At 40.6% G+C, this 14,573-nt stretch overlaps 1 long non-coding RNA gene across 1 annotated transcript in view; it reads right to left on the bottom strand.

Moving 5' to 3' along the window:
- Positions 1–13,170, bottom strand: part of LOC119502738 — a 49,842-nt gene extending 36,672 nt beyond the window's left edge. The window contains exon 1 of the long non-coding RNA XR_005210149.1: positions 13,058–13,170. This is a non-coding gene — a long non-coding RNA (uncharacterized LOC119502738). The remainder of the gene's footprint in view (positions 1–13,057) is intronic.
- Between the last annotated feature and the right edge of the window lie 1,403 nt (positions 13,171–14,573).

Here is a 14,573-nt window from a genome sequence, read left to right as displayed (position 1 = left end):
GGGAGCAGGGGGCCGTCCCCGGCGGGGAGAGAGGGCGCAGCGAGCACTTTGTCCATGGTGTGGCGAGGTCCGGGCGGGGAGCGCTGTAAAGCTGCGGCCGCGAGCCACTTTCACATCCTCCAGCTGGCTGTTAACGAGGGTCTTTTGGCACAGAGAAGTACTCGTATCGGTACTCGGTATTGGCGAGTACCCAAATGTAAGTACCTGTACTTGTACTCGGTCTGAAAAAAAGTGGTATCGGATCATCCCTACTTTTGTGTGATTCTTTGTGGAGAAACTCAGTTTTACAGATCTGTCGATTAATTCAACTAATCGGTTAGTCAACAAAATCGTATGAGTCTTAGTCGACTGAGAATTTCTTTGGGTCGAGGAAAGCCCTAGATATTATTATTTAAACATTCAACTCTGGTCAACCTGATCCCCCGAGGCATATGTAATCATTTGTAGGAAAATAAATCATTTCTTAGTTTTTATCTATCATCGATGAAAAAGAGCAGTGCAGTTATGACAGTAATCAAAACTGAAATCATAATCAATCATAATTATTGTAACCCATAAATGTACCTTAAACCATACTTTAAATGAATTAAAGGGCCACTTCAGAGATTTAGCATTGCACTTCGAGAGACAGATTGAAGAAAATGTTCAAAATTGAAGCAGCAGATGCAGAGATATTCTGACTTTTTTTAACACTAGATCTTCCCATGATGCAACTTTAAAGCAGCTTTAGGTGAAACCCTCTCTGCCAGTTCGTTGCCTTCATCTTTCAAACCTCACACTCCCAGTTTGTAACACAGCACTTACTGTTATTAAAATTCAACCCCAAACCTAGATGACCCTGATGACATCATCTGCTCGCATTTAGGTGTTGACTTTTGGCAGAATCGTTCACGCTAAGATAGACGTTTTTCAGACTTTTATAAGTGATGTTATTTATCACCAATTGTACGTGTGATACAGCGATCCTCACCTCAGTAAAAAAAAAAACATTAGAGTATTGAGAGAGAGATTGTTGAATCATTAATGAGGTGAGAGACAAACACGTGTTCATCACACGTCAGCTGCAGTAGTTCACACACTTTTTAATCTAACTAATCTGTTGTAGGTCTCTTCTGTCACTAATTAATAGTGGTTTTCTATCCCATATTACCTGAATGCTTCACTGGATGAAACGTCTCTCTTTGTCTGTAATCAATGTTTTGATCACAGTCAAGTTAGTTCAGTTGTAGAGTAAGTATAGATGGTGCAACTGAACAAATTCAGTGTGAAACTAACAAGTTACACCGTAGTTAGTGTTGACTTTACACTAAAAAAAAAGATAACGTTCATCCAGTGCAGGCTGCTGTCCCCTGCTGAGAGATGATAGATTTTGGGGCAATAGCTACAATTTTGTACCCTGGTCATTCTTTTGTGTTGATGTTATAGTTAGACTATGGGGCTGGGCAATTCGACGAATATATTGGCTATTAGCGAATGTCTGAGTACATCGTCAGTTTTTTTTTCGGGCGATTTTTGTCATTTTATTTTCCAATTAAATGGTCTGCTTCCAAAGAACGAGAGAAATTCACTCTGTGAATTAAGGGTTTATTTTGACCAAAGCAGAGTTGGTGGTTGTTGGAACAGTGGAAAGACTAACCAAGATGTTTTTTTGGTGATTTTGATTTTGTTTTTGTCGAGTTTGAATAAAGTGTGTTTTACGATGAGTTAACGAGGCAATTAAGTTCGTTGAAAGAGAAATTTAATACAGAAGTTGTATTTTTCTGAATAATAAGGAAATAGGTGTTAGAATATTTGCTTTCTTGACATTTTGTGCGTGAATATATCGGCAATCGCCAGTCGTTGGGCTGGTTGGAAATTTTTAACATATTACCCAACCCTAGTAGACTATGGGCACTTTGGCCCAGTTCAGACCTGGTATTAAAGGTCCCATATTGTAAAAAGTAAGATTTTCATGTTTTTTATATTATGAAGTAGGTGAAAGTGATATATAAATACTGTGAAAGTATCGAAGCGCTCAATATACAGAGAAATACACACAGCCCGTATTCAGAAATGGACGTTGGAAACAAGCCGTTAGGATTTCTGTCCATTTGTGATGTCACAAATATACAGTATTTAGACCCTTATACGGTTTTAAACGTAAACATTCTAAATGTGTCCCAGTTTATTTCCTGGTTGCAGTGTATGTGAATGACATCAGCTGACAGGAAGTAAACATGGACCCAAACTGTTGCCAGGCAACGCAATTCTGTTGCTTTTCCATTGAACTGCACTAAAACGGAGCATTTCAGACAGAGGATAAATACAGGTATATTCAGGCAGACAGTATGAGGGAAATAAAGTGTTTTTTGAACATTGCAGCATGTAAACATGTTCTAGTAGAAACACAAAATACAAGTATGAACCTGACAATGAGCATGATATGGGACCTTTAACATGCGTCCTGGGTGATCCGATCACAAGTGGACAGTTAGAAGTACAGGTGTGAATGCACTCAAGACGCATTGAGATCTGATCAGTAAGACCACATTCAGAGGTGGTCTGGGCCACATATGACCACATTGTTTTAGCAGTGTGTACGCCAATGTGTCCTCGGCCACATTAAGGACTGCCTACTCCACTGATGTCCCGCTGGGATCCGCGGGGTCTCACTGTGCTCATCAGGTGAATAGACAGGCCTCTTGTGCTCTACTGTATCCTGTCGGCACAACTGTATCTTATTAAAATATATCTTATAGGTTACAAATCTTCAGACTATCAGACAAGGCACAGGAAGTGCATTATTTTCATACTGTTTGTGATGTGTCAGCGTTTCTGTTCCGGTGCTTTGCACAGAGCTGACACCCACCCACCCGCTCTCATCCCCCCGGCTCTGAAGCTCCGTACTTCGCTGTTGGCGGCACTGAGGTCCCCCGGGGACCGCCGACACAATAACCTTATCTTCTGATGTTAATGAAATGTACCCGAATTCACAAATACGTAAGATATTACTACTGACATTCCTGTAACATTACATCACAACGCCTGGCTGTATCAGCCGTGTGTTTACTACGTGTTCATTTGCATATAGAGCGGGGAAGTGATATCAGATCACAAATGGCCACTGGAGACGCATTCTAATGAGGGTGTGAACAGACGTACTTAGAGCTGTCCACTTGTGATCAGATCACCCAGGATGCATGTTAATGCAGATCTGAACAGGGCACAAATTTACAATTTGCTGGAAATGTGACTCTGGCCAAAGATCAAGCAGTTTGGACATGATTTTTGTTTCTATAGCCTCTTTGGTGCATTCACAACATTTTGCCTTTTCCTCCATCCAATTACAATGTGATCACCCAGGATGCAAGTTTGTGCAGGTGGAAGGATTTCATCTCCACTCTTTCTACAGAGCTCATTTACCCCGAGGGGCCTCATTTCAATGTTAAGCTCCGCTACTTTCCATTGGACTTCTGGCCTTCTGCACACAAAAACCCAACAGGATAGCTCTTCTTGATTGCAAAAGCTAAGGGTCCGTGCCGAGCAGCAGCTCTGTCAGCTAACTAGTTTTTTTGTCCTAATTGGGGATATTGAGCAGTCCGCCCCGTCCTGTGATCTAGCCGGCCAGAGTGAGCCGACCTCTCTTTAATGTGGTGTTTGAGCCCGATAGTGAAAAGAAGTCAAAGAGAATGGAAGCCCAGGCTTCACTGGCTGCCAAATGAAAAATCTCTCTCTCTACACAGCCTTTTGACATCTCTCAATGGTGCTATAGGCAACTCTCCAGCCTCATTCTGTCAAACTGTGTTTGGCAATTTGGTCACAGTGAAATGATGGAGGAGTTAAGTGAGTATTTTTTTCACTGAAAACACCAGCGGTTCATCTCATTGTGTTGAGATATGATATGGTAGAGTGTGAGGAAAGCAGAGCTCATATCACGCGGACTGTTAAGATAAACAGAGAACCGCAGACGATAGATAAATGCTATATTTGTTTCTGTGGAAACCAACATCGAGGTAGAAATGTGCAATATTAAGTAGCCTATTGTTATACGCTTCTCTTGGATTTTTCATCTCTGGCCAGGCGGAATGAGCCGGCGGACATCCAACCCAAACAAACCCGCTTACGAACCAGCCATCACCACCGGGCAATGAACTGAGCTGAACCTTTTTACCTTTAATATTTATCAGATAGAGGAACCCATATCTGCAGACATCCCTCAGCTCTATATCGCTCTATCAAAGCGCTGACTCTCGGTTTGGAGCAGCCAGTAGTCATCTGGCAAGACTGGGTTTGAGTTAGTACATGAAAGCTCGCCTCGAGGCACGATTTCAGACTCATCTGTTGTACTGATTCTGCTGGGCACATGTTTGTCTGAGCCTGCAGTGACGGCACAGAGGCATCTCTGTGGAAACGCCGGGCTGCGGCGAGTGTGCTCTGAGAGCGAGCCAGTGGTGCCTTTGCCTTTTTGACTCCCGAGAGTGAAGCTGAGGCCGACTGCCAGCATATCAAGGAAGGGTGTAAAATTGCTCTGAAACATTAGGACTGAGAGTGACCAAGGAGTGAATTAGGCCATGGTGAATCATTTTATGCCACCCCCAGCTCCTACCCACTCATCTGTCCCTTATCGTTTCATTCTGCTGAGGGTGCCTTGTGTTGTTCTGAAGAGTTTAAAAAAAACCTCCCTGGGGCCAATCAACATGTATTTCATGTGCTTCCATCAGCACTCTTTTTTAACTTGTAGGCTCAATGTGAATGGATTTGATGTTATATTGAGGCCAAAAAAGACTAAATATGACAGCACATGCCGACTATACGCTTGTTTTGTTTTTTTATATTGCCGCTGTGTGTGTGTCTGTGTATTGTGCACTATAGCCCGTTCAAACCAAATGGCGTACGAACGACATGGTAATTTCCAAGTCATTTTTGCAATAAGAATGCAGTTGTTGCTTTTGGCATCATTTGTACGCCATGTAGTCTGTACTGACCGCAATGGCAACACGTAAATATGCTACGTTCAGAGCTAGTGACGTAGAATAAAAAGTGAGAAACTGTTGCTTTTGTCATAACTACTTTCACACAAACACAAATATCATGCGGCAAAAAAAACGATTTTTCCGTGCTTTTGCACCGCGGATAAAGGCATCAACCAATCACGTTGTGCACGTCTTGAGTTGCGCCTATATTTACGAAACGACACGGCGGCTCCGTAGTCCGAATTGAGACGGCAAATTGTATTACTCCTTTCAACTTTGACAAAGAGCGCAGACCAAATCCACTCCTTCCTTCTTTACCTTTTACAATAAAAGCCCTAGACATATAACATTCGCAGGTGAGTGTTTCACATTTTTGTGTTGTTTAATTGTCACGCCGTGTGTAAAGGGGGCGTTATTTTGTGGAGGTTTAGCGGCCCAGTCCTTTTGCAAATTCGCCCCTCAGTTTCCTGTCAAGTTGGTTTGCCATTTGTCGACAGGGAACGGGAATCACGGAGCAGTTGGGGGCGCCCCCCATTTTTGAAGGAGTAGCATAAGGAGCTACGGTAGACTGTTGTTATATATCACCGTTCTATTCATCTGTCAATCGTTCATCATCAGAAATGTATAAATTACGTGCGAAAGACAAATGCCCATATAAAGAGAAGCTGACAGAGGCAAAGGGACGATATGTTACAAAATAGAAGTGAGTTTATGATATCGATCCTACCAAATTAGACAGTTTGACAGTTTGCCACCCATTGCAGTCACTGATGTGTTTTGGCGTTAGTGAACAACTGTCAGCAGTTAAAAATATGTAAATCTTTGGAGGCCGATGTCCAATTTACAAACGGGTAGGTATATGCCATTAAGATCTGCAAGCCTAATACCAACTACACAATCACCCGGACAAAGATAAGCTAGCTAATGTTATGTTGTCAGCTAATCCTGCATAATTAATCTACCGGTATCTTGCAAAATGAAACCCAAAACATTGGCCCACCTTTGTGTGCGACTGTATACTATCCATATTACAATTCGGCTTTTGAATCTTATTCACTGTGCAGTGTTTTGTCTTATCTTTTGACATTTTCAGTAAACAGCCAGCGGATGGCACTGTTACCCTTTATCCTCCAAAAAATGTCCGACTTTTTGGCGGTGACGTCACATTCTCTTTCCCTGTGGCACAGATTTACATGGCGAAGTTCACGTGAGAGGTTTGTGCAATTTACTTCACCCCACTGAATGCTAGTTCCATTGAAATTAATTGATTTTGCCATTTTAAAGGTCCCATATCGTGCTCATTTTCAGTTTCATACTTGTATTTTATGTTTCCACTAGAACATGTTTACATGCTGCAATGTTCAAAATTTTTTTATTTTCCTCATACTGTCTGCCTGAAATATGAAACGCTCCGTTTTAGTGCATTTCAACGGAATTGCAATGGAATTGCGTTGCTAGGCAACAGTTTGGGTCCATGTTTACTTCCTGTCAGCTGATGTTATTTACATACACTGCAACAGGAAATAAACTGGGACACATTTAGAATGTTTACGTCCGTGTAATGGTCTAAATATATATATTTGTGACATCACAAATGGACAGAAATCCTAACGGCTTGTTTCAAACGCACAATTTCTGAATACGGGCTGTGTGTATTTCTCCGTATATTGAACGTTTTAATAGTTTAACAGTATTTATATAGCACTGCTTTACCTGCTCACCTGCTTTATAATGGTAAAGACCTGAAAATCTCACTTTCTACAATATGGGACCTTTAAATGCTGGTATGACCAGGCATTTCGTCATGGGGAAATTCTGACCTGATGGTGGCGTCAGAGTAAAGGTAAGGGGATCAACAACTTGTTCTGGACCAAAGTGTTGGGGGGATAAACTAGCTGATCAACAGACACACTGATGCCTTGGCCTGGCTGCTAGTGTGTTGTATCTATGTCGTTTATAGTTTCTGTTAGCCCATTGTACCATAGATGGACTGCTTTCCAGACTTCATGAGTCTCAGTTTGTGTGTATATGTGTGGAAACTCTACATTTCCCCATTAGCTGCTTCCTGCGCCTCGCGATCCACAAAAGGAAGAAAGACAGACATGGTATCGGCTGTGGTTACTGAGGTGATGTGAGAAGATGCTGGAATGAAAAGCTTTTTGAAGTGTGACAATTGGCCTCAGACACCACTCGGTGACACAGAAGACGAGAGCCGCCAGTCAGACATGTCGCAGTAGTAGCCAACAGTTGAAAGTGAGATTTTCTTGAAATGGAAAGTGCTCTGTTGAGTTTTGCTGAAAAATGGGTATGCCAAGAGAGAGAATGAGTCAGTTGGAAAAGGAATCATTTAGCTGGATTGACCTCTTCTAATAGAGGTGGCGTAAATGGCTCCAGTTTAATACTTCACGGCGGCACAGTGGACAAATGGGACAGAAAACTGTTGGATACTAATCTTGTGAAAAGACACTTGTTGGAAAAACAATAGGGGATTTTGTGCTTAAGCATCTGACAGCGAAATCTAACAGGAACAATTGCGTGTCTTTAATGAAACATCTCTACAGAGGGCTATCAAGTCATGGTCACGTCCCTTCTGTCCTGTCATAACTGTTATCCTCCCCTCTCTTCAGATCGTTAACCAGCGCTTCCCTTTCTCCGCAGGATCCTCTCAACAATCTAATGTAATGACTTACATCTCTCGGTTGGCGGGGGGAAAGATTAACATAAACAGTTTGAGCTAGTGGATTGCCTGACACGCCGAGGTCTTTCTTTCAATTGACCCCGCCCCCCCCGCCTTTGCAGACATGCATTATCAGTCAAATCACTGAGAAATGCATCCACGTGGTTAAAAGAAAAAACCCACACATGCTCCAATCTGCTGTGTGACAAATCTTTCGCCTGCTGCATTTGGATTGCAGAAATGTGCTCTGCATTGTGAAGGTGAGAAGGGAGGTAATATGTCAAGTGATTTACATATAATTCCTTTCACGAGTCAAGAAGTGCTGTAAGTGCCCCGCATTGCCGATTTCCCCTGCTGACGGGAGGAATTAAGGGCTGCAGACAATGTTCAGCAAGTACAGTAAGAAAGAAAACTCATAAAGGAGGTGATGGGGAAATAATTTACTGGGTCAGACTCGAAATAGCTTTCTCAGGCAGTGACTTTTGGGCTGAAATGCCCTACAAAACCTATATGGATTAACAAGAATGTCACTTCAAAGATGCGTTAGGCAAGATTTTCATGAAAAAAGCACACCAGTCTTATACTCTGGGACCACACGGCTGATTTAACCAGTTTACTCAAATACAATTCTCACAATGTGTTGAATTAAAAACCTGCATAAACACTTTTTTGTCTATCTGGGGGCAGCTGTGAACACAACACTGACTGTGTTATCACTTTTAAAGGAGACATATCGTGCTCATTTTCAGGTTCATATTTGTATTTTGGGTTTCTACTAGAACACATTTACATACTTTAATGTTTAAAAAACACTTTATTTTCCTCATGCTGTCTGATGAATATACCTGTATTTACCCTCTGTCTAAAACGCTCCATTTTAGTACATTTCAATGGAATGGCGTTGCTAGGCAACAGCTTGGGTCCATGTTTACTTCCTGTCAGCTGATGTCATTCACATACGCTGCAATGGGAAATAAACTGGGACCCATTTAGAATGTTTACGTTTAAAACTGTGAAATGGTCTAAATATTGTAGATTTGTGACATCACAAATGGATAGAAATCCTGACGGCTTGTTTCAAAAGCTCAGTTTCTGAATACGGGCTGTGTGTATTTCTCTGTGGATTAAGTGTTTCGATACTTTCACATTATTTATATAGAACTTAAACCTGCTTTATAATATAAAAGCCATGAAAATGTGACTTTTTAAAAAAAAAAGCGATAAAGCGACCTTGTTAGCAAACATTAGCATTCATTCGAAATTGTGTTTCTGGCCATCAGGCGAGTGTTAGTCCAACATTCATTCTCTAGCATAATGCTCCTATAAGTTCACCAGCTAGTTGCTAACTTTGTTTGTACTGCTGTTTGATGCTGGGCAAATAGTGTCGTTGTTTTTTAGAGCTTTTTGTAGGGCTTGGAAGATACACCTATCTCCTGATTCGATACTATTACGATACTTGGGGGCCGATTTGATAAGTATTGCGATACGTTTTATGATTCTACAAGTATTACGATTCGATATTACGATTTTTGTCAACTTTTTTTGACTCTGTTTGAAGAAGACTATTTGTTCTGTGTGTCTGGCATTTCTCTGTTTCACCCTTTGCGGTTTATTTTTGTCTTAAGGCCGTTGCACACCGTCAGCGTTTTTGTGCGATTAATTCACACTTCAATATATTTTTCCGAACTGTTGTTTTTGTACTTTCACACAGAAAGTAAATATTACGCAGCAAAAAAGTGACACTTTTTACAGAACAAGGTTGATTTTTTGGAGCTTTCGCACAGCGAATAAAGGCATCAACCAATCACAAATCAAATACCGCCGTTTGGTAAGTGCCCTTCGGCATCAGAAAATGTTGCATGGAGGCACCCTACCTAAGTGGTTGTGTTGCCTAAACCTAACTAGTTAGAAGCTAGTTAGTATAGCTTGTTAATATCAGCACTTATTCCCAATAAACACTTTCTATTATTTCATGTTGTTTCGAAAAGATATTGTGCTAATGATATTACAGCACAAACACGGCCATAATGTTTTGCAGCTGAGTGCAATTTGCCCTGTTTTTGCAGAGGGAGAGGGAAACATATTTTTGATGCATTTTCAAAAATGACATTTAGGGGAACTTTACTCATTTATTTTTCGTGACACAACTGTCATTACATCCTGTCACTGCGTCCCAAAATAAATGAGTTTGAGCCGTGCATGACGATGCCTTTGCCTGGCGACAATCACTACTGTCATGATCGCGGGAAAGTCGGGGCGTGACACCTCTTATAAATGCGCTTCAGTTACCACTAACTCTCTGAAGACGCTAATAATTTCACTGTAAATGCGTGCGGCTATTAGCGCTGATCTTTGTGAATTGGACTGTTTTTGCAATGAGGCCCATTTGCATAGAAAGGGGACAATTTTATGCCAAATTTACACATATTACCTAATTCAAATACGTGCAAATAGCACAAGAGCACCCCATTTGCTCGGCAGCGCAGTTATGAGTGAATTTGACCCTTTCTTTGCAAAATATTACTTTTTATTTTAATTTCAAGTTCAGTTTTATAAAGTAAAACATAAAATGTCTCTTCCAACAGCAATCATCAGTGTTGTGGCTACAGAACGCTAGACTCAACAACCTTAGAGTTTTACCTGCTGTTATCCTTTTGGCATCTGCTTTCAGGGTATTTAGGTAAAAAGCTTTCAGTTTCCTCTTTCTGCCGTGTGGGGCAAACACCATTTCCATTGCAAGAGAGAAAAACATGAAGAAATACACCTAGGTCAACCATTTCTGTCATGGTATCCAAGGAGATTCTGTATGCCTGCCAGCAATTCTAAAAAAATAAATAAATAAGTGGGTGGTAAAAAAAAAAAAAAAAAAAATTGGTCAATTTGCCTCTAGCAACAGTTTGCAGTTGTAACACACTTCCTAAAGTGCTGCAATTGCTTGAAAACTGCCTTTAAGCTTCTATATTTTGTTCATGGCGGGGATGATGAGATGCTGTCTAAATTATGTCTAAACTGTGCTGCCACAGTGATTCTAGACTGACTTGTTTTTTTCTTTATTGACCCAATAGAAAAAGGAAAAGACATAAACGTTTACAAAAATGGAAAGAGATTAGCTGAGGTTGTGCTAGCCCGGCTACCCCAGTTAGTCACGTGACCCTTGCCTTTCAGGGTTTTTCTGAAGAATTTCCCATCACAGCTTACAGACTGAGTTCCAGGTTAAACTTTTACCAAGTTTAGGGATTATTACAGACATTATTGCCTGCAAATAAAAGTGGCTCAGATAATCTAACTAAACTGTTTGCATGTCCTCATTGTCTTTTTGCATTTCTTGCCCCGTTGGGCTTTGTTGGGAGTGATGTTGCTGTGTTCCCAGTTCTCAGCATTACCATTAATTCTCATTGTGTCTACCAATTCCTTGAAAATAAGACCCATGTTGTAGATCCAATTTTTATTAGAAACAAATTTTAAAATTGTCTCAACAGCCAGCCGATTAGACTGTTGTCAGGCTATTAAATGGCCGTTATCAGTTATAAGCCCCATAGATGTGGGTCAGTATGGGCCTACTACACCCACTAGTAGGTTTTATCATCTATTCACATTGTAGATCACCGAAAGAAGGTATTAAAGAACAGGACAGCGACCTCTAACGACCGTAGTAATTATGACATGAGCAGAAGCAGAAGTCAGGTCCAGTAGTGTAGACAGTGTGAAACTCCATAAGAAATGGAGGTCGGGGACGATGGATGGGATTGTACTTTCACCCAGAGGACCGAGTTCGCATCCCGTGTGTAACCAACAATGTGCAGTTGTCTTTATATTCGTAGTTATTAACCCTAACCACAAAACACAATGTTTTCCTTAAACTTAACAAAGTGTTTTTTTTTCCTAAACCTAAAGAAGCCTTTTTGTTTGTGTGCAAAACCTTACTTATCATTCAGTTTTAAAACACGTTAGAACGTGTTCACTTTCACTTTTGCAATGTAATAGGCGTGGTAGGCCCCTAATGATCCACATCTATGGTGCTTATAGTGACTGATAACGACTATTTAATGGCCTGATAACAGTCAGATCAGGTGAACCAGCAAGCCAGTGCCTCATTAGGAAAACTTGGAATCTGAACAATTTCTTATACCATTTCAACCCCGGTAATGAAGTGTTTCAAATTCACACCACTGTCTCATGCGGACACTTTGGGTTGCAAAATATTCCAGTGGACTTAAAACCACTTAATGAACCACTTAATGGGAATGCCCAGTAGGCAATCAGATGGCCATTGTTGTACTTGAGGATGGTTGGTAGTGGGAAGAATGGACCAGCATGCAGGCGCTGATTTCCCCCCAAAAAACTGAATTTATTCAGTCTGGCCACAAAATAGAGAAACATAAACCTTTTCATTAGGTTTATTACTCGAGGTTATTTGCAGACAATTAATGAGGAAAAAACCTTCCGGTACACAAAACACTGGCCTTCCTCCTCCATTTCTCTGGAGAGTGAGAAACAGACCAACCAGTTTGCTGTCTTCAAAAACCTTTTTCTACCCTGTCACCTGCTGTCTGTGGCCAATCACGGAGGATCTCTAGAATTAGTGCCTCTTTAACCAGGTGGCATCAATCTCCCCTCATTTGGAGGCAGCCGATAAAATATGACAAAATATGTTAATCAAATGTGCCCTCTCAAAAGACACAAGTACTAAATAATATTTAGGGCTGTCAAAGTTATTGCAATACTAACGCAAATTTGTTTTAACGCCACTCATTTCTTTAACGCATTAACGCAACTTGCTCAGTTTTAAAGCTAGTCATACTAGTTTGTGGGAAAGGAGGTTAAATAATGCTCCAAATTTATAAAAAATGTTGGCGAGGATAAACTGGCATGGTAATTTTCAAGATATGTGAATGAAAATGGGTTCTATGGGTACCCACGAGTCTCCCCTTTACGGACATGCCCACTTTATGATAATCACATGCAGTTTGGGGCAAGTTATAGTCAAGACAGCACACTGACACACTGACAGCTGCTGTTGCCTGTTTGGCTGCAGTTTGCCATGTTTTGATTTGAGCCAATTTTTGATGCTAAATGCAGTACCTGTGAGGGTTTCTGGACAATATTTGTCATTATTTTGTGTTGTTAAATGACTTCCAACAATAAATACATACATATATTTGTAAGCATATTTGTCCACTCCCATGTTGATAAGGTACATTTTGAACGGATAAAAAATGTGTGATTAATTTGCGATTAGTTATCCCTAGTATTATCCCTTGTAATATTGTTAGTGAAATTGATAAACAAGTAAACATTCCCTTCTTTAAAACTGACTAACATCACGAAAATTAAGCATTTCTCAAGCTTACGGCCCATTTAAATGTTGAACAGAGGAATGTGCACCTTCCTCTTAGCATTCATACCAACAATAACTCAAGTAACTTACATATTGTGAGTGGAGAAAATAGGCTCCATGTGACAGCCATCCTGTGTCAGTCATCAGCGAGCTGCATGGTGAACGGCTCTGCAGGTATGGATGATTTGACAGATCCTATACCTGGCATGATGAGGAAACAGAGGAGAATAGAAAAAGGATTATCGAATAACTCCAAATTGGGCATATGCAGTGCATTCTCATTTTACTTAGATCGCAACAGACTGTGCTGCAAATGGGACATTATGCAGACTTGAGTGGGGTTGATTTGGCAAGAATATTAATAGACACATTGCAGCATTTGAGCTATAGGCATGTTATTGTCTGCCATCACAGCCTATTCAAAAAAAGATAACAGACTATTCACTGATAATTTAGGAGTCTGCCATCGACCTGTGTACTTTAGTCTTTAGAAAAGCGAGTTCAGAGCAGAACTCGAGCCAGGGTCTGAAATTAGCGCCCGTCAAATGTGGGTAAATTGTTGGCAGTGGTGGGTAAAATCGTCAGGCCATCCGCCTTTTTGGCAGGCAGGGAAAACGCTAGTGATGGGAATAGAGAATCGTTTCCTGTTGAGAACCAGTTCCTAGTTGAAAACAGTTTCTAGTTGTCTAATTCCTTGGCATCTCATGCCTCTGTGATTACTGAATCCTCTTCGATGCTTTCCGACTGTTATGCATGCATAATGACGCATACGCACGCTGTATCATGTTTCAGTTTCTTTGGGACTGGAGCCATGGCGGAGAGAATGAAAAACACTCAAAAGCATTTTAGCACCAAAATAGGGTGCAACCTAAGGGGATGCACCCTATTTTTCCCTGAAAATGCAACACTGTAAACAACAAATCAGTGTTGAAATCCACAGGAAGAGCGTCAGTAACGTTACCTGTTTGAAGACTGTGGGCAGCACAGTCCTGGTTGGTTAAATAACGGAGCTACTAATGTTAACGGAGGTTCCACTGAGTTACATTATGAGGCGTTCAAGCTCTGCTCAGTAAAAATAACTGTTGGGCGAAGGTAAATTCTAACTTTATCAATGATGTGTTCAAATGTAATCTTGTAAAATACTTATAAAAAAAAGCTTATGCTTAAACTATTCATGTCAAGATTTTTTTCGATCAAAGCAAATATTTAAATGATCATAATCATTTGAATTTTTATGCAAATAACCACTGTAGATGACTATAGCAAAGTACAGTACAGTACTGTGTACAGTTCCCTCCCACCCCCAAAAAATAGGGCTCCTCCAGAAGCTACGGTGTAATTCGAACACTGTAATTTACCATGTATAGACCTATAATGTTTTTTTATGTAAAATATATCGAACATTGAATGACATCAGATCTGAAATGTTATTTCTTCATTTAGAACATAGATTTCGAAAGTAGGAGTTAAAATTTCTGAGTCGCAGACAAAAAAAAAATACTTGCCTGCAACAGTGGCATACAGTGAAAAAAGTTAATTTCAGACCATGACTCCAGCTATACGGTATATTTAAGAGGGTCAGAAGCATTTTTAACATGACATCCGA

This window comes from Sebastes umbrosus, chromosome 15 (assembly GCF_015220745.1).
Source record: "Sebastes umbrosus isolate fSebUmb1 chromosome 15, fSebUmb1.pri, whole genome shotgun sequence".
Classification (NCBI taxonomy): domain Eukaryota; kingdom Metazoa; phylum Chordata; class Actinopteri; order Perciformes; family Sebastidae; genus Sebastes; species Sebastes umbrosus.
The sequence above is the reverse complement of the archived record's forward strand: the minus strand, read 5'-3'. Positions and strand labels throughout refer to the sequence as shown.